Below are 17,920 nucleotides of genomic sequence, written 5' to 3'. Positions count from 1 at the left end.
AGGTAATGTAAGACTGTGCCTGTGGAAAGGAAGAAAAAGGCAGGGTGGGGCCAGATGAAGGGCAGAGAAGATGGATGAGGAATCCACGAAGTGTGAGGGAGGAGACCAGGGAGAGGATGAGCTCCCATCAAGTGTGGCTCCATCACTAACTCCTCAGCTGACATCCACCAGCTGGTCAACAGCTCTAGGCACTTGTAAGACTCCTGAACAGAAGAGAAATGAACAGTCGCGATGAACTAACTAGATTATGCTGCAGTAACACCCTCCAACTCTCAGTGGTTTAAAACAATGAAAGAAAACCCTGTATATCTCTACTCACAACATCAAATGTGTGGATTTTCCACCCCAAGCAATTCTCCAACTCTCCTGACACCAACTGCATGTCCTGCAATTCAATTCTGATATTACCCATACAGAATGGGCACAGATCCCACACATTACAGGCTCAATTACACAAGTCCCGGGCCTCTGGTACTTCTGACCAACTTGGCTAAAAATTAGGGGTTTCCACAGCCCTCTCCTTGTGTTTGATAATCTGCTTTCGTGACTCACAGAACTCAAGAAAACACCTTACTTATGTGTGCTTTTATTTGTTTACTTAAATTTTGTAGAGACAGGGTCTCACTATGTCACCCAGGCTAGTCCTGAACTCCTGAACTCAAGGGATCCTTCTACCTCAGCCTCATGAGTAGCTGGGACTACAGGTGCGCCCGACTACTCCCAGCTCCTAACTTATGGTTACCAGTTTATTATAAAAGATACAAATGAACAGTCCAGATGAAGAGGTACATAGGGCAAGGTGGGAAAGAGGCATGGAGCTTCCCTGCCCTCTCCAGATACACCACTCTCCCAGCACCTCCATGGGCTCACCAGCCTGGAAGCTCTCCAAACCCCTTCATTTAGGGTTTTTATGGAGTTTCCATTATGTAAACATGATTGAGTCAATCATTGGCCACTGGTGATCAGGCTCAATTCCCATCCCCTTTCCTCTCCCTGGAGGTAGAGTGCCTGGAGCTGAAAGTTCCAGCCCTCTAATCACATGGTTGCTTCCTCTGGCAACCAGCCCCTCTCCTCCTAGAGTCACGCCATTAGCATAAGCTCATGGTTGAAAGGGCTTATTATGAATAGAAAAAGATGCTCCTTCTACCAGTACCACTCAGGAAGCTACAAGGGAACTAGGGACTAACACCAAATACATATCTCTTATTACACCATGATATCACAAAAGGTTAATTATGCTCACACTATATGCCCATAAAGGGTTGGCTGGGGGCTAGCTCTCCTCCATGTCATTCATCTTTTGAAGACAGTGTCTCGCTCTGTCACCCAGGCTGGAGTGCAGTGGCGTGATCTTGATTTAATAAAACCTCCACCTCCCGGGTTCAAATGATTCTTCTGCCTGAGCCTCCCAAGTAGCTAGGATTACAGGTTTGTGTGTCACCACGCCCGGCTAACTTTTGTATTTTTAGTAGAGATGCAGTTTTCACCATGTTGGCCAGGCTGGTCTCAAACTCCTAACTTCAGGTGATCCACCAATCTTGTCCCCAAGATTCAGAACATTTTTTTCCAGACTGAAGGCCAGAACCATGACACTTACTATGTCATCCCTGACCTTATAGCAGAGAAATAACTATGGAGACTCTGATCTTGACTTGGCGCAAGAAAGTCCAACATATTAATTCCCTAAGAAGTCTCAGATTTCCATCTGGGATCACTCCCCACTACCGTCCTGGGGCCCATGAAAGCGCCAGGGGCAGGACAGGAGCTCGGGGAAGGTGTGCCAGGTAATTTGAGGGGTAAGAAGCTGCCCTCACAGAGCCCTGCCTTACGTACTTTCTTCCACCACAAGAGGACTGGGAGTCGAAAGGCAGTTGGTTTGGGGAAGGATGGCAGATTGAATAACAAAGTGAGACTCAGTCTAACAGGTGCATGACCCAGAACCTAGCCTGTGCCTGGTTCAGCCACCCACTCTGCCTCCCACCTCCAGGCATGTGTCCATGACAGAGAGGACTGCTCAAGACATGGAAGATGTCCTTCCTCCTTAGAGAACCTTCTCAGGACAGCGTCTTGGAGCCAGGGCCATGGGGAAGATGAGCGTGAGTGCAAGTCTTAAAAATAGAAATGTGATTCATTCTCTCCTCATTCAACAAATATTTCATTATTTTGATTCACCAAGTATTACTGATCAGCAAGGAGCCCAGAACCATGATGGGAACTGAGGGATGTACAAACCAGTCTGAGAACGAGCCCCCATACTCACCAAACCTTCAGCCCAGAGGGCAATAGGACACACAGCCAAACCCGGCGTCCAGGACCCAGAAAAGCTCATAAATGGCACAGGAGCAGTTTGGTGGGAGGCCGAAGGAGGAAAGCACTAATTCCTGCTGGAGACCCCAGAGCCTTTCCTGGCGAATGTTCAGCCAAATTCATGGCCTCTTTTGAAAGGAGCTGGATAGGACTAGTCTCTCTTGTAATCTTTTTCTCTAAGGCAGGCTGTCCTGCTGGGAAGAGAAGGAATGTGAGGATTTTCCTAGAATTTCACTGGCAGCTGTGTTCTGGGGAACAGGACTAATAAAGTGTTTATAATTCAGAAGTGTGATATAACAAAAAATAAGTATTTGGTTTATGTCCCCAGTTCTTGGTACACTGTTCCTAAAACCCTTGGAATCTCCATAATGATAAGAGTGACTTTTGTATGCTAATGAGATGACAGGTGGCTGAGGGCCCCTGGATAGTTTTAGGATGGGGTCTCCTTGCCAGAAAGCCCAAGGCATGATTAGAAGGTTGGGACTTTCAGCCTCATCCCTAAACCTCTGGAGAGGGGAGAGGGGCTGGGGAGTGAGTCCAGCCAATGGCCAATGATTTAGTCAATCATGGTTATATAATGAAACCTCCATAAAGTCCCTACATTACAGGATTTGGGGAGCTACCAGGTTGGTGAACGCCTTGAGGTGCCAAGAGCGTGGCTACCGGGAAGAGGGTGTGGAAGCTCTGTGCCCTTCCCAAATGCTCTGCCTGGTTCAGCTGTTCCATCTGGCTGTATGTGAGTGGTGTCCTTTGAAATTAACTGGTAATAGTGAGTTAAGTAGTTTCCTGAGACATCTGAGACATTCTTGCAAATTTTCAAACCTGAAGAGGGAAGCTGTGGAAATCCCCATCTTTGTAGCCAAGTCAGACAGAAATGTGGGTAACCTGGGCACCCAATACTTGCAACTGGTGTCTGAAGTGAGCACAGTCTTGTGGGACTCAGTCCCTAAACCTGTGGAGTCTAGAATTCAATTGAATTGTTGGACATTCAGTTCGTGTCAAAGAAATGGAGAATTCATTGATGTAAGCAAACAACCTACCAAGACAAAGGTTCAGGCGGCAGGTGTTGCCACCTTCTCCACGTCAATCAGCAAAGCCGCGTGCAGGCTGCCCAGGCCCAGTTTTCAGGAGTGCAGATGCTGAACAGTGTCCTCAGCCCCTCTCTTTGAGTCACGTCCAGGGGTGCACCCAGGAGCTGCACTCCCAGCCGCTTTCTAGGCCCTGTGTCTATCCTCTGCCATTTTCTCCCCGGGGAAGCCAGATTTCTCTGCTCCTTTGTCTCTATTTAGTCCCATAACCAGGTTAGCCTTCTGGGGTTAGCTCTAACTTTTCATCCTTTCTTCTAGAAATGTGACTGTCCTCTCTTCTACTCAAAACCGATGACCTCTCCTTTCCAGGGATATGTCTCTTGCTTCTTTCCCTATTCAAACTAATAGGCAGCTTCCAACAGAGACTAAAGTACCACAGTCTCCTCTTATCCAATGTTTCAGTTAGCTGTGATCAACAGAGGTCTGAAAATATTAAATGGAACATTCCAGGAATAAACAATGTATAAGTTTTAAATTGCACGCTGATCTGATAGCATGACAAAATCTCTCACCATCTTACCTCATCCCGCCAAGGACATGAACCATCCCTTTGTCCAGCATATCCATCTTGTATATGCTCCCCATGTGGGAGTCACTTAGTAGCCGTCTTAGTTAGTAGGTCTAGAAAACATAGTATGTATAGGGTTTGGTACTATCCATGGTTTCAGGCATCTGCTGGGGGTCTTGGAATGCATTCCAGAAGGATAAGCAGAGAACTTCTACTATCGTTTCTTCCTGAACAAGAAGGCTTATCAGAGCCAACATTTTTCTAGTTGCAAGAAATAGGAGCCTGTTCTAATTCACCTGAGTTAAGATGGGAAATTTATTTCAAGGTATCACATTGTGTTAGACAATCAAAAACCAGGAAAGATCATTAGATGACAGTTAGACCATAGAAAAACAGGGACCAGAACTGGAACACAATCAGAAATCAAAGCCGCTACTTTCTCAAATTTCCTTCCCAGATCCTTGGGATCACAGAATTTCTCAGCACATGTCATTATGGATCTTCTTTCTCCCCGCCACAATGACTTTCTCTACTTCTCTGCCCACATGATAAAAGATGGCCCCACATAGAGCCCAAGATTGACAATGCTTTAGCTCAAGCAACCATCCGAGTCTGAATCGGACCGTAGAATTCTCATACCAAAATACCAAAGAAGGAAACTTATTCCATGCTGCCCGCATAGGCTACAAAAAAACTATGAAAGAACTATGACCCAGAGAGGCCATTATGTAACGCCAGTTTGGCTGTGTCAAAGGAACAGTTCTTAGAGAAGGGGAGCACTCTCAGGAGAGGGTAGCCCGGAACTCTATGACAGCTGAGCTATCATAGAGTTACAGCACTAAGTCAACCTACAGAGAACCGGGCAAGGCCACTTGTGTAGGGATAGAGGTGGTTGCAGCAAAGAGGGCAGTGCAGAACCTGTCCAGTCCTTCAGCCAATATTTTAGTGTCTGGAGAAACTTCCAGGAGCATCTGGAGATGTAGAGTGACCAGCTGCAAACACCTGGGCTGGCACTGGAAGTGGACAAGTGGGAAGTACACCAGGAAGCCACTGAGCAGGAAGAGGAAGACGTACAGGAACTGTCTGGGGATGGTTGATGACGGGCACCAGCAACAGTAGAGATAAGCCAGGAGCGTGATTGTGGGAATGAAGGTGGGAACCTGCAGTGGGCACAGTGGGAATTTGGCCCCTGAGACCTGGATGATGAAGGGGGAACAGGAGGTAGCGTATGGACCCCAGGCTCTGTCCCTCCTGCCTGCCTTTCTGTTGTTTACACCAACCGGCAGCTCCTCTCTTCCAGGCCCTGCCTTTAAACTTCGCCTGGACCAGGAGAGCCACCTGCTGGGCTACTAGAGGCTCTCCAGGGAGCAGAGCCTTGGGAGCCAGCATTCTGCTCTCTGTGCTGTGTGAACCCAAGTGTGTACATGGATTCTCTCTGCATCTGTTTTCCCTCCGAGTCCTCAAGAAGAGAAATGAGTCCCTGGCAAGCAAAGTTAATGCCTTGTGATTCAACTGTCCCTCCAGCCCCAGAAAAATATGGAAATTCTCTACCAAATATAAGGATCATGGCAGCCCCTTACAGTCTTCTTCTTGGCTCTGAATGAGGCTGTGGCCCAAAGACCTGCCTCATGCAGGAGCATAGGGTTGGAAAAGTCCAAAGTCTGTCTCAAAGTCTCCCTTGTAAGGTCGCAGAAGATTCTTCTTCTTTATCTGCAAGTACAGGAGAGTTGATGGCGGTTCTGCTGATAAGACAGGCTAGGAAAATGTGGGCTGCTCATTACCAGATTCTGCTGTAGGTGGGCTGACCCAGCAGGTGCAAACCGAGGGCAGAGGTGTCAGCTCATCCAGGGCCATTCGGCCACCTCAGCTCCCCGATCCATGCAGATCAAGTAGCGAAGGCAGGGTCAGGGCCCTAAGGAAAAGCATGCACTGGAGGTTAACCAGTAGCCTATTCCTCCCTTTGTCTTCAGGCATATAGTGGCATGCACACAAATTCAGTCACCCACATGCCTTCAGACCAGGCCTCTCTGACTTGCCCTGGCTGGATAAGGAGGACATTTTCAAAGGGAAGGAGAGTTTGTGTTTCTTAAAAAAATGAAAACGTGGGCAGGACATAGTGGCTCATGCCTGTAATCGCAACATTTTGGGAGACTGAAATGGAAGGATCACTTGAGCCCAGGAGTTCGTGACCTGGGCAAGAGGGCGAGACCCTGTCTCTTTAAAAATTAGCCAAGCGTCATCATTCATGCCTGTAGTTGCAACTACTCAGGAGGCTGGGGTGAGAGGATACCTTGAGCCCAGTTCAAATTTGCAGTGAGCTATGATTGCACCACTGCACTCCTGTCGCCCAGGCTCACTGTAACCTCCGCCTCCTGTGTTTAAGTGATTCTCCTGCTTCAGCCTCCGGAGTAGCTGGGATTACAGGCATGTGCCACCACTCCTGGCTAAATTTTGTATTTTTAGGAGAGACGGGGTTTCACCATGTTGGCCAGGTTGGTCACAAACTTCTGACCTCAAGTGATCCGCCTGCCTCGGCCTCCCAAAGTGCTGGGATTACAGGTGTGAGCCACCATGCCTGGCGATCCTGTCTCTTAAAGACAGAAAAAAGAAAGTCTTGGTAGAATCTCAGGGAAGTCTGTGCTCTCTTCAGGGACAGCAGGCCCACAGCAGAACCCCCCCAACCACCTATTATTTCCCTCTGGGCTGGTGGCATGGTGAGCTGGGCCACTGGGCACCCAGACAAACCCTTTGCTGTGCCCTCCCCAGTGCTTGTAGTTGGGTGACTGATGTAGGTCTGATAAAAACTCCTAACCCTGGAGGCAGGGTCCAGACCAGGTTATCTTTGGAGGCGGTTAATACTAGGAGATGTTGGGTCCTACTTGGGATGGACCATTCAGTAATCCTCATTCTGCAGAGACATCCTCAGCCACATTCCCCAGTCTCAGCCTGAAGTTCCCCTAAGCTCACTATGGATTTGATTTTGTTCTTACCATATACTGATTTTACTCTTTCTTATAGGAAAAAGACAAAAGAAAAAAACCTTACATGTTACTTACTGTTCTTAAGAGAGTCGCATCAAGCACAGTACAAGCTGTTCCAAATTAATTAGACTATGACAACAAAGAAAGAAAACGGGCAATGCTTAAAAACTTCTTCCAGGCCAGGTGTGGCAGCTCACATCTGTAATCCAGCACTTTGGGAGGCAGAGGTGGGAGGACCACTTGAGCCCAGGAGTTTGAGACCAGCCGGGACAACATAGCAAGACCTCATCTCTGTTTATTTAAAATATGTATATAAATAATAATTTTTAAAACTTCTTCTGAGAACTCCCTCTGCACCCAGACATTACGCTTGCCTGCTGCCCATTGACCCTGCTTCAAATGAGGTTATAAACTGGATATCACAATAGCCCATCAATTTCTGCCCTTGAGAAAGTAATAAATGGAGTCAGAACATGGTTATTGTGCCTGCCCAGACTGGTTGTGGCTCTGACCTGCGTTCCATAGAGATCATGTTAGGCCAGAGTCCAGAATGCAGACCTCCACCACAAAGGAAAAATCAGACCACAGCCGAGGGCTACAGGTAGTGAGAATAATGCCTGAATATCCTTTAAATCATCTTAGCAACAGAATAAAGGAACAACAAAAAAAGGAAAAATGACAAAGACAGCACAAGCCTTTAATGTGTCTGTCTCTTGGTAAACATATGTCTTACTGAATTTTTAGAAACAGGACAAGAGAGGAGAGAGCCATGTTTAATTTTGGAAACACGACTGGGAGAGCATGGCTGAAATGTAGACGCATGTTCAGGGGACCTGAGCCTGGGCTTGCAGAAGTGTGCATGGATGTGTTTATGTCTATATGCACATGTGAGTGTGACTGTGTACACATGGGGTCTCCAGAAGTGTGTGTGCATGTTTATGACTACATGTACTACGTGTGTGTATATGGCGGGAGGGGTCCGGGGGTGTGTATGCATGTGTTTATGTATACGTGCGTGTGTGTGAATGTGTACACACGGGGGCTTCAGATACCTGATGTGGGAGGACTGTCTCACTTGCCTTATGAAGTTCACAGTGGTACTGAAACTTCCTGGAATGCCCAGGGCCAAAGCCACGGCCATGGTGAACATCAGGGCTGGAGTTGGTGTGGAACGATAAATATGACCCACAGACAGAATTCAGGGCTGAAAAGCAGAGCTGAGTGTCAAGCAGGCCCCAGGGGAGCCACAGGGAGCATCTCTTCCCCTGTCGAACACACTCTGGACACCAGAATGACCAACCTAACAGTTACTAGTCACCACAGCTTCCAGAGGTAGGTCTCTGCGGTTCACCTGGGGTAACCAGATCCAGGGAGGAGAGGACAGGGCAGGTATGGATGGACCATGGAGAGGAATATGGGATTATTGTGGAGACTGTTTTTGTTGTTGTTGTTGTTTGTTTTGTTTTGTTTTGTTTTGTTTTTGAGATGGAGTCTTGCTCTGTCGCCCAGGCTGGAGTGCAGTGGCTCAATCTCGGCTCACTGCAACCTCCACCTCCTGGGTTCAGGTGATTCTCCTGTCTCAGCCTCCTGAGTAGCTGGGATTACAGGCGCATGCCACCACGCCCAGCTAATTTTTGTATTTTTAGTAGAGATCGAGTTTCACCACGTTGGGCAGGCTGGTCTTGAAATCCTGACCCCAGGTGATCTGCCCACCTTAGCCTCCCAAAGTGTTGAGATTACAGGCGTGAGCCACCGCACCCAGCCAAGACTGTATTATTATTCATCAAATATTCAGCCTTCCTCTCCCCACCTTTGTGGGAGGAATATCAGTCCCCCATTCATTGACGTGGAGTCTGGCCGTGTTGCTTGCTTGGACCAATAAAATATGAGCTGGAGTGACAAGTAGATCCTCTAAATATGCTTATGTGGTTTGGCTTGGTCTCTTGAACCTCTGCTACCTGCTATAGGCAATATCAGGCTCCCAGTAGTGGTTACTGCCTTGATCTTAGTACCTGAGATAAGGATAGACTCAGACCAAGGTGAGACCCCAAGCAAGCCACAGCCTGAAGCCAAGTCACAGCTGACCCCTTGACTTGGGAACAACAGTCAAATGTTGTTGCAAGCCACTGAGAATTGGGGGCTATTATTCAGCAGTATTGCAGTCAAAGGTAACACCAGGGCAGAGAGTCCCCAGGGGGAGAAAACCCAGAGGGTACAAACTGCACTAATATTTTCTCTCCTCCCCATGGCCCCTATACTACCAATGTGCACAAATATCTTTATTGCCAGTCCCCGAACCAGTGTGACCTCCCAAAAGCCTGAAAGTAAAGGGATTAGAGTTAAAGCTGAGAGGTATGGAGTGCCTAAGTCCCGTTCTCAGAAGAAAAGAGGGCTATATCTTATAGAGAAAGTCCTGTTTTGGGCCAAATGCTAAGCTTCAGGCAGGAGAAAGCGTAGTTGGCTGGCCCTGTGGCACACCTCTTGCAGCCCCACCTTCTTGCCCAGCCCCAGGCCCCATCTCTGACCACGTGGCCCTCTCTTGCAGCCACAAAGCACAAACGATTTCCGCTGAAGAACATCTCATTGATGGAACCAAATGTTGAGACTGCAATAGCCAAGGACACCAGCCAGGCCCAGGACCCCAGAACCTGGTTCTGAGGACAACCAAGGGATCAGCGGAAGGAATTCCAACAGCACCCTGGAAGAAGCCACAAGACCCCACTCAGAAATGGAGCAAGCAACGCATTCAAAGACAAGTTTAAAGACACGTGGAGCACTTTCCTTCCCCAGCCTGGAAAGTCTGCTTGGTGTCCAAGGGACATATGGTGTGATGCAGTCACCCCCAGTTCACAGCCATAGCGTCAGCAGAGAGGGTCTCACTGGGTGATAGCACTAGCAGGTAACTGTGGTTGACCAGGACATACAGGCTGGTGACCAGGGGGATGGCCATCACCAGTGCCCACACCAGGTTCTGCTGCAGGGTCGGGGAGAAGGGGGCACATGTTAGCCAGGGAGGCCTTGCTTAGGTGACCAGGACAAGCTCCACAGCACAGCATTGAGCTCATCCCAGCAGCAGGGAGTTATGCCAGGCCCTGGGGGATGAGTCAGGCCAGGTGCCCCTCTTACGTGAGCTCACGACCCCCACAGCCTTTACACGCATTCAGGCAGATGGGCTGGGAGGCAGTGAGGGTCATTAATTAGAGTCAGAGCAGCAGAGGTACAAGGGGGCTGGCAGGGCTGGGAGAAGAATGGAGTGATCACCAAAGCTTCTGGAATGAGGAGGACCTGAAGTTGGGCTCTCCCTGAAGAATGGAAGAGATTCAGGTAGCTAGGAAGGAGGAGAATTCTCAGAAGGAGCAACCACAGGAGCAACCACAGAGAGGAGGCAGGAATGTTAAAGATCTCATCAGTCTGCTACTGCCTGATCAATCCAACTGGAGTATTTCAGGACCCACTGCCCCAACCCAGCCTAGTTCCTGGGTTCTCAGCACTCAGGCCCAGACTGAGGGCCACTACACCAGGGCTTCCACTACAACCCTCGGCTTCTGCAACTAGAAATGGGGAATCACTGGGGGTCTGTAAAATGGGACTCCTCACTGCTCTGCCTCTGCATGGGTGAGGCCCAATGGAGAAGATAGGCAGGGAAGGGTCTAGACACAGGGGTTTTGGGCACTTGGACTGGTTCACACTGTTGCAGCCTCAGCTCCCGTCTGACCTACAGTCCCCCAATAAATGTATTGAAGACATTCAGTACATACTGAGGAATGAATGAAAAGTGCATTAAACCTGAGTATAGACAGCTCCCTCCCACTCTGCACCCCCAGCCCTGAACACCATTCTGAAGCCAAGAGCAAATGGGGGGAAGAGCACTCCTTCTGGACCCACAGAACTGAGATTTTCCAGGCTCAAACCAGCTGCAGATGGGCATCTTTAGACCCGCAAGTAGGAAGCCGCTTCAGAGGAAGCCATGTCTGAGGCACCACTGGTCTCCTGGAGCGCGTGATCTGGGTGTCCCTTGGCTCACCTTGGGAAAGCGAGGCACACATTTGCAAGGCTTTTTCCTTCACTGCTGTTTGGGCACGGTACCAAACTGTGCATTCGAACACAGCGTTGCTATTACTGAAATTTAAAACGTAACATTCAACAAAACAGAGAAGAGGCAATTCTTTACCAAGATGCAGGCAGATATCTTGGAGAGCCTGGCACAAAGCAACCCCCATGGGGGCTGCACCAAGGTCCCAAACAGGCCTCCTCTCACCCCCCAGATAAGGCCCTCCCACATTTAAGCATCTGCTTCTGATAAGCATGCCTTCTCCTCTTCAGCATGATATAAAAAGCAATTTTCAGATCCTTCTGCCAGGGCTGAGATCTGCCCACAGAAAACTTCAGAGCTGGGTGTGGAAGGGAAGGCGTGGTGGCATTGAATAGTAATCTCAGGACTCATTTCAGGTCCCTGTGATCGGCCCCAGCAATGAGGCTGTCATCACTCACTGACATATTTCCTTGTGGTGCAGACACGCCTTGCCCTTTTTGGCGTCTGGATTGTTCATGCTGCTCCACATAGCTGTGTTGCCACAGGCTGCATCTGCCCTTGGAGGCTTGGCTCCAGGCTCCTCTCCCAGGAAGCCTCATTGGGCTGCTCTGCCTTGTCAGTCATACTACCTGGTGGGCTACGTGGCAAATTTGTGAAAGTGAAGCCAATTGCACAGCAGTGGATTCTCGAATAAGGTGGGTCCTCTCAGGTCCTTCTCAGCTCTAAAATTGGGGATTCTTACAAAAATCAGCCTGGTGTGGTGGGGCGTGCCCATAATCCCAGCTACTCGGGAGGCTGAAGCAGGAGAATCACTTGAACTGGGAGGCAGAGGTTGCAGTGAGCCGAGATCGCACCACTGCACTCCAACCTGGGCGACAGCACAAGACTCTGGCTAAAATCAGGGATTCTGAAGGTAAAGGAAATTGCCCCAACCACCACATAGGCATAGCAGCGAATTCCTCCTCACTCCAGTGCTGGAATTACAGGTCTCCCAAATGAGGTGCCCAGATGAGGCTGTCAGTAGCCAAAGTGGGCCAGTGGAGTGGAGTGTTCCCTCCCACAGGCCTCAGGATGGGATGGCTTCAGCAAGATGGGCACCCACCACGCATGGTCCAGCCCCACAGTCAGAGGGCAGGGGCTTGGTTTGCCGCTGAACTTGACCTCATCTTAGGGAGCTCTCCCACCAGCTAAAGAGCTGTGATGATGGCAGAGCCCTGAGTTGTGCCATAGACAAGTTTCTGGCCAAGACAACAAGAACAGATTTTCTGATTTCATGCTCGGGTACCTTCATTCTTCACTCAAATCCCAGGGAGTCTGGGCATAAGGCTGGCCCTAGTTTGGCAAAGGTTTTGCAGTTTCTTGAAAAAAAAGTATGAAATAAACAAAGATACGCCTAACATGTGCTTTAGAGGGCAAAGTTGGAGCCAGAATCCCAAATGCCCAGAATCCAGAGGAACGGCTTTATGTTTGCTTTGAAACACACACTTGTCAAAAATGCTCTATACACAGTAGGGATCAAAAAACTACCACCCTAGACCAACTCCAGCCCACCAACTACGTTTGTAAATAAAGTTTTATTGGAACACAGCCCCACTCATGTATTTACCTTGGCCATTTTCATGCTACAACAGAGTCGAGTAGTTGGGACAGAGACCATTTGGCCCGCTGTGGGGACAAGAGTGACTTTTTTTAAATGCTAATCCCCAGCTGGGCACGGTGGCTCACACCTGTAATCCCAGCACTTTTGGAGGCCGAGGTGAGTGGATTGTTTGAAGTCATGAGTTCAAGACCAGCCTGGGCAACATGGTGAAACCCCATCTCTACTAAAAATACAAAATTTAGCTAGGGGTGGTGGCACACATCTACTAAAAATACAAAAATAATACAGGCATGGTGGCGGGTGACTGTAGTCCCAGCTACTCAAGAGGCTGAGGTTGGAGGATTGCTTGAACCCAGGAGGCAGAGGCTGCAGTGAGCCAAGATCGCACCACTGCACTCCAGTCGGGGCGACAGAGCAAGACTGTGTCCCAAAAAATATAACAAAACAAAAAAATAATAAAAATAAATACTAATCCCCCAGGTGACTTCTGACTAGCCCCATATCTGGGAATGCCTCCAAAGTATCAAGTTGACGTTTTATTCTTTGTGTGGGAACACCTGTTCACTGTGAGTGTCACCTTCCCTGCAAAACAACCTTTGCTGTTGGTCCATACAGCATAGGCTGTGACACCCATAGCAATGTACATGTGCCTTCCAAAGCACATATACTTTTTCCCCAACATATAAGCCCTGGCTCTGGGGTGGGGGTGCAGCACAGAGATCGCCCTGTCTTGCAGTCACCCAAGACCATGCTTCTGTCTGTAAATTCCCCCACCTTCTATTGACAAACTGGATTAGTCTGTCTCATTCTTTGGTTTCTCAGCTCTTTTGGCATTCGGGGGCCACTTTGCATATATGGCCCTTTCGCAGAACAGTCACAAAGCCTCAAATATTAACTTTCTGGATTCTTTATAGCAAAGATTTGCCAGTCCCTGCTCTAAGGATGGGGGCTTGTCTGCCTCATCTTTGGACCCCGTATTCTTTCCCAAGTCCAGCTCCGAGTCCAGGGTGTGGTTCAGAGAGAGAGGGCTAGACATATTGTCAATGGCTGCATTCTTGCAGAGTTGAGTCACTGTGACGGGGACTGTGTGCACAGCAAAGTCTAAAATATTGACTAGCTGGTATTTTCAGAAAAAGCTGCTGACCTTTGGCATTGGGCACAGACAGGAAGAACTGGGGCAGGAAAAAGAACAGAGTAGATGCCATACATCGACTGAGGCTGGCACGTTGGCTTTGAGCACAGGTAAGACATTTCCTGAAAAGTCCCTGAAACACTTCAGAAGACTCTCAGGGGCCTGGAGATCACGCATGATCAAGGTGATAAGAGCAGGAAGCATGCGTTTTTGATGTCGACATAACTTCATCTCCATGGGAGAATGAGACATAAGGATTTTCATATTATTCTCATAAACTCTTTTATGGGAGAATCATCAGCCCCATTTTACAGCTGTCCTGATTTATAGATGGCTCATACTTACAGAACTGTATTGGTCTCTACCAAAAAGAAATTAAAAAATTATACCAGTGTGGTGGTGCATGCCTGTAGTCCCAGTTACATGGTAGGCTAAGGTGGGAGAATCGAGGATAGCTTGAGCCCAGGAGGTCAAGGCTGCAAGGAGCCACGATCGCACCATTGCCCTCCAGCTTAGGTGACGGGGTGAGACCCTGTTTAAAAAAAAGAAATCTCTGTTGCCCAATTCCACGGCAATATGTGAGGAATAACAATTGGATGGGTGCTTTGTAAATCATAAGCAACTGCACATCAGGAACCCAGGAAGTCTTTGCAACAGTTTTATCAGCCAAGCTATCAGGAAACAAAGGTTACAATGCACTCAACCTGTAATTAAAGTTGCATGAACCCTACCCTAAAGAAGCCAGGTGGGGCAGGCCACACAAGCACTTTTTAGCAGCTCCATTAACATTTCCTTACCAGCACTGTTTCATAAAAATGACCATCTTTTCTGTAGCTCAGTGGCAGAAGTCACGCACAGTAGTTCACAATGGAAATTTCATGGTGTCTGGCAAAACAAGCTCTTAACTTGGCCCAAACCAGATTTTTTTCTTTCTTTTATTTGTTAAATTTAAACATTTTAATGTTAACAAAAGAGAGAGAAAGAGTGAGATGGGGGTCTCGCTGTGTTGCCCAGACTGGTGTCAAACTCCTGAGCTCAAGCAATCCTCCCACCTAAGCCTCCCAAGGTGGTAGGATTACAGGCGTGAGCCACCATGCCTGGACCAAAATTATTTCTGGTCATCAAACCAGTAGCCATTATTTTTCCGATTTTGTTTTTTGACCTCTGGTGCCCAATTCTGTGCATCTTTAGTAATTGTTCTAAGATCATCTTTTGGAAACTTTTCTGATTGGGCCATGAGATTTGATCAGGAGGATCTCTAAGAGGAACATTCTTTGTAGCATTTTCTGCAAAATGATATTCCTCTAACCTCTATGAAGTCTGGTTTCAAATGTCCTGGAATCTTAATAATGGCCAGAGCACTAGGTAAATGCTTTGCATCTAACAAGTCTTTTACATGAGGTTCATTATTTATTTTGTCTCTATTACAAGAAAGGAGTCCCTGAGCCTACGCTGGCTCAGGAGGCTTTTCTGATTCAAAAATTTAAAAATTATTTTCACTCCCCTATGTTGCCCCTCTGTTAAAATAGAAACAGAGGCCAGGCATGGTGGCTCACGCTTATAATCCCAGCACTTTGGGAGACCGAGGCGAGCAGATTACATGAGGCCAGGAGTTCGAGACCAGCCTGGCCAACATCTCTACTAAAAATACAAAAATTAGCTGGGTCTGGTGGTGCACGCCTGTAATCCCAGCAACTTGGGTGGCTGAGGCACGAGAATCGCTTGAACCCAGGAGGCAGAGGTTGCAGTGAGCTGAGGTCACACCATTGTGCTCCAGCCTGGATGACAGAGCGAGACCCCATTTCAAAAAAACAAAACAAAACAAAAATACAAATGGGAATTAATTTATGTCCCACTCCTGAATACATGTAAACTTTGTGCAAAAATATCTTCTATGAAAATGATTTGTAATCTGTAGACTTAACATCTGGGAGATGTCCTTAGATGTAAAATCCCATCGTTTGGGTTGTGGGTTTTTTGTTTTCTCCAAATAAATCTGATCTTTAAAGTTAAAAAAATTCAAAAAAAAAGCTTTTTAATTAAAAATTTTAAAAATGTTTAAAGAAAATGAGAAAATAAAATAAAAACAAGAAAAGATCTCTGCTTTCACAATCTTTCAAAATCATGAGCAAGTTCGAATGCATATCTATTGTCTGTATAAATGTTAGCGATTTTTCTCTTGGGAAGGAAGCAGGCTGGAATGAGGGCAAATAGCTCTGTCTGCTGGGCTGAAGCAGCTAAAGCAAAGGGAGACCGCTTCCAGTCTCCAAGGAAGTGGCAATAGCATAACCTGCATATTGTTCACCAGTATCATCCTGTATGAGCCGTCTATAAACCAGGACAGCTGTAAAATGGGGCTGATGATTCTCCCACAAAAGTATTCATGAGAATAGTATGAAAATCCTTATGTCCCATTCTGCTATGGAGATGAATGAAGTTATGTTGACATCAAAACTCACACTTCCTGCTCTTACCCCACCTTGCTCATACGTGATCTCCAGGCCCCTTGCAAAGTCTTCTGAAGTGTTTCAGGTATTTCTCAGGAAATGTCTTACCTGTGCTCAAAGCCAGCTTGCCAGCCTCAGTCTGTGTACGGCATCTCCTCTGCTCTTTCTCCTGCCCCAATTCTCCCCATCTGTGCCCAGTGCCAAGAGTCAGCAGCTTTTTCTGAAAATACCGGCTAGTCAATATTTTAGGCTTTGCTGTGCACACAGTCCCTGTCACAGTGACTCAACTCTGCTAGGAAGCAGCCATCGACAATATGTCAACAAATGAGTGTGGCAAGTTTCCAATAAAACTTTATTTATGAACAATGCGATTTTCATTTTAATTTCATATAATTTTCATAAGTCATCAAATACTATTCTTTTTTTGCTTTTTTCGCCCAATCTTTTTGAAATGTGAAAAACATTCTTAGCTCACAGGCCATAAAAGAAACACAGGGAGCAGGCCAGGTTATCCCACAGGCTGCAGTTTGCCAACCACTGCCCTATATACCCATGACACTGCAGTGGGGGCCCCTCACTCCTGTGAAAATGCCAGTGTATCCAAGGACGCTGCCTGCAGTGTTTCCAAAGCTTCCAGTCCTCAAAGTGCTGGGAGGTGCTGGGATCCATGCAGAAATGAGGGAAGTTGCCTTTCCCCAGCTTTGTGAAATACTTTGTCACCTCAACCTGGAAGCTTCAGTTGCCCATATACCCAGAGATAATCAAAGTGCAACCACATAATGAGGTCATACCCACAGCTGACTGAGTCCTCGTCTTACAACCCCAGCCAGGGGTGAATCCAGGTTCTGTGCTGCTTGAAGCATGTAAAATTTGGAGACCCTCTTTTAGGCCGGGCACGGTGGCTCACATCTGTAATCCCAGCACTTTGGGAGGTGGAGGTGGGTGAATCACGAGGTCAGGAATTCGAAACCAGCCTGGTCAATATGGCGAAACCTGGTCTGTACTAAAAATACAAAAATTAGCCAGGCTTGGTGGCGCGTACCTGTGGTCCCAGCTACTCAGGAGGCTGAGGCAGAAGAATCGCTTGAATCCATGGGGCGGAGGTTGCAGTGAACCGAGATCGTGCCACTGCACTCCAGTCTGGGAGACAGAGCGAGACTCCATCTCAAAAAAAAAAAAATTTGGAGGCCCTCTTTTAATACAAGATGGGTGTGATGGTGACATCAGTGAAAATGGTGGAATAAGAAACTCCAAAGGTCTGTGCCTCCCTAAAATCAATGAAAAATACTTTAAGAATTAACTTTCTCAGAATTCTTTTTTTTTTTTTTCTTTATAGAGACGGGCTGTCACTATGTTGCCTAAGCTAGTCTCAAATTCCTGGCCACAAGTGACCCTTCCACCTCAGCTTTCCAAGGTGCTGGGATTACAGACGTGGGCCACCGCACTCAGGCAACTTTTTCAGAACTCTGGAAACTAATCAAAAACTTGTAGTAATCAGGAGAGTGTCTAAGCTAGTAAAACAGTTGCATCCTTGTAAGAGCAGGGGGTCTCTGTGGCATTTTAACTGACTCTGGTCTCATCCTCCTCTCCCCAGCTCAGTAGTAGCCTTGAAAATAACAGCCTGTATTCCCAGTATTAGAATCTGTCCCAGAGGGAGCAGAAAGGGAACACAAAGAATTGTAATTATTGGTTCTGACTGTCGGTGGCTCCCTGGAAGACCAACTCAAAAGGCCTGCCCTTATCTCATCTAACTTGGAACTCAGCCAAGCTAACACAGCAGGTAGCAAGTGCTAACAGTCAGGGCATACAATAGACTAACCAACA

At 47.5% G+C, this 17,920-nt stretch overlaps 1 long non-coding RNA gene across 2 annotated transcripts; it reads left to right on the top strand.

Annotated features, from left to right (window-relative positions):
* Positions 1-1,385: 1,385 nt before the first annotated feature.
* LOC103876763 lies at positions 1,386-12,701 on the top strand. Of its 2 annotated transcripts, XR_636138.4 has the most exons (3): positions 1,386-1,428; positions 1,988-2,096; positions 9,430-12,701. It is a non-coding gene; the product is annotated as an uncharacterized LOC103876763 (long non-coding RNA). The 2 variants fall into 2 exon arrangements; XR_002516548.1 differs by lacking the exon at positions 9,430-12,701 and having other exon boundaries at positions 1,988-2,097.
* The last annotated feature ends 5,219 nt before the right edge of the window (positions 12,702-17,920 follow it).

Source organism: Papio anubis, chromosome 14, assembly GCF_008728515.1.
Source record: "Papio anubis isolate 15944 chromosome 14, Panubis1.0, whole genome shotgun sequence".
NCBI lineage: Eukaryota > Metazoa > Chordata > Mammalia > Primates > Cercopithecidae > Papio > Papio anubis.
The sequence above is the reverse complement of the archived record's forward strand: the minus strand, read 5'-3'. Positions and strand labels throughout refer to the sequence as shown.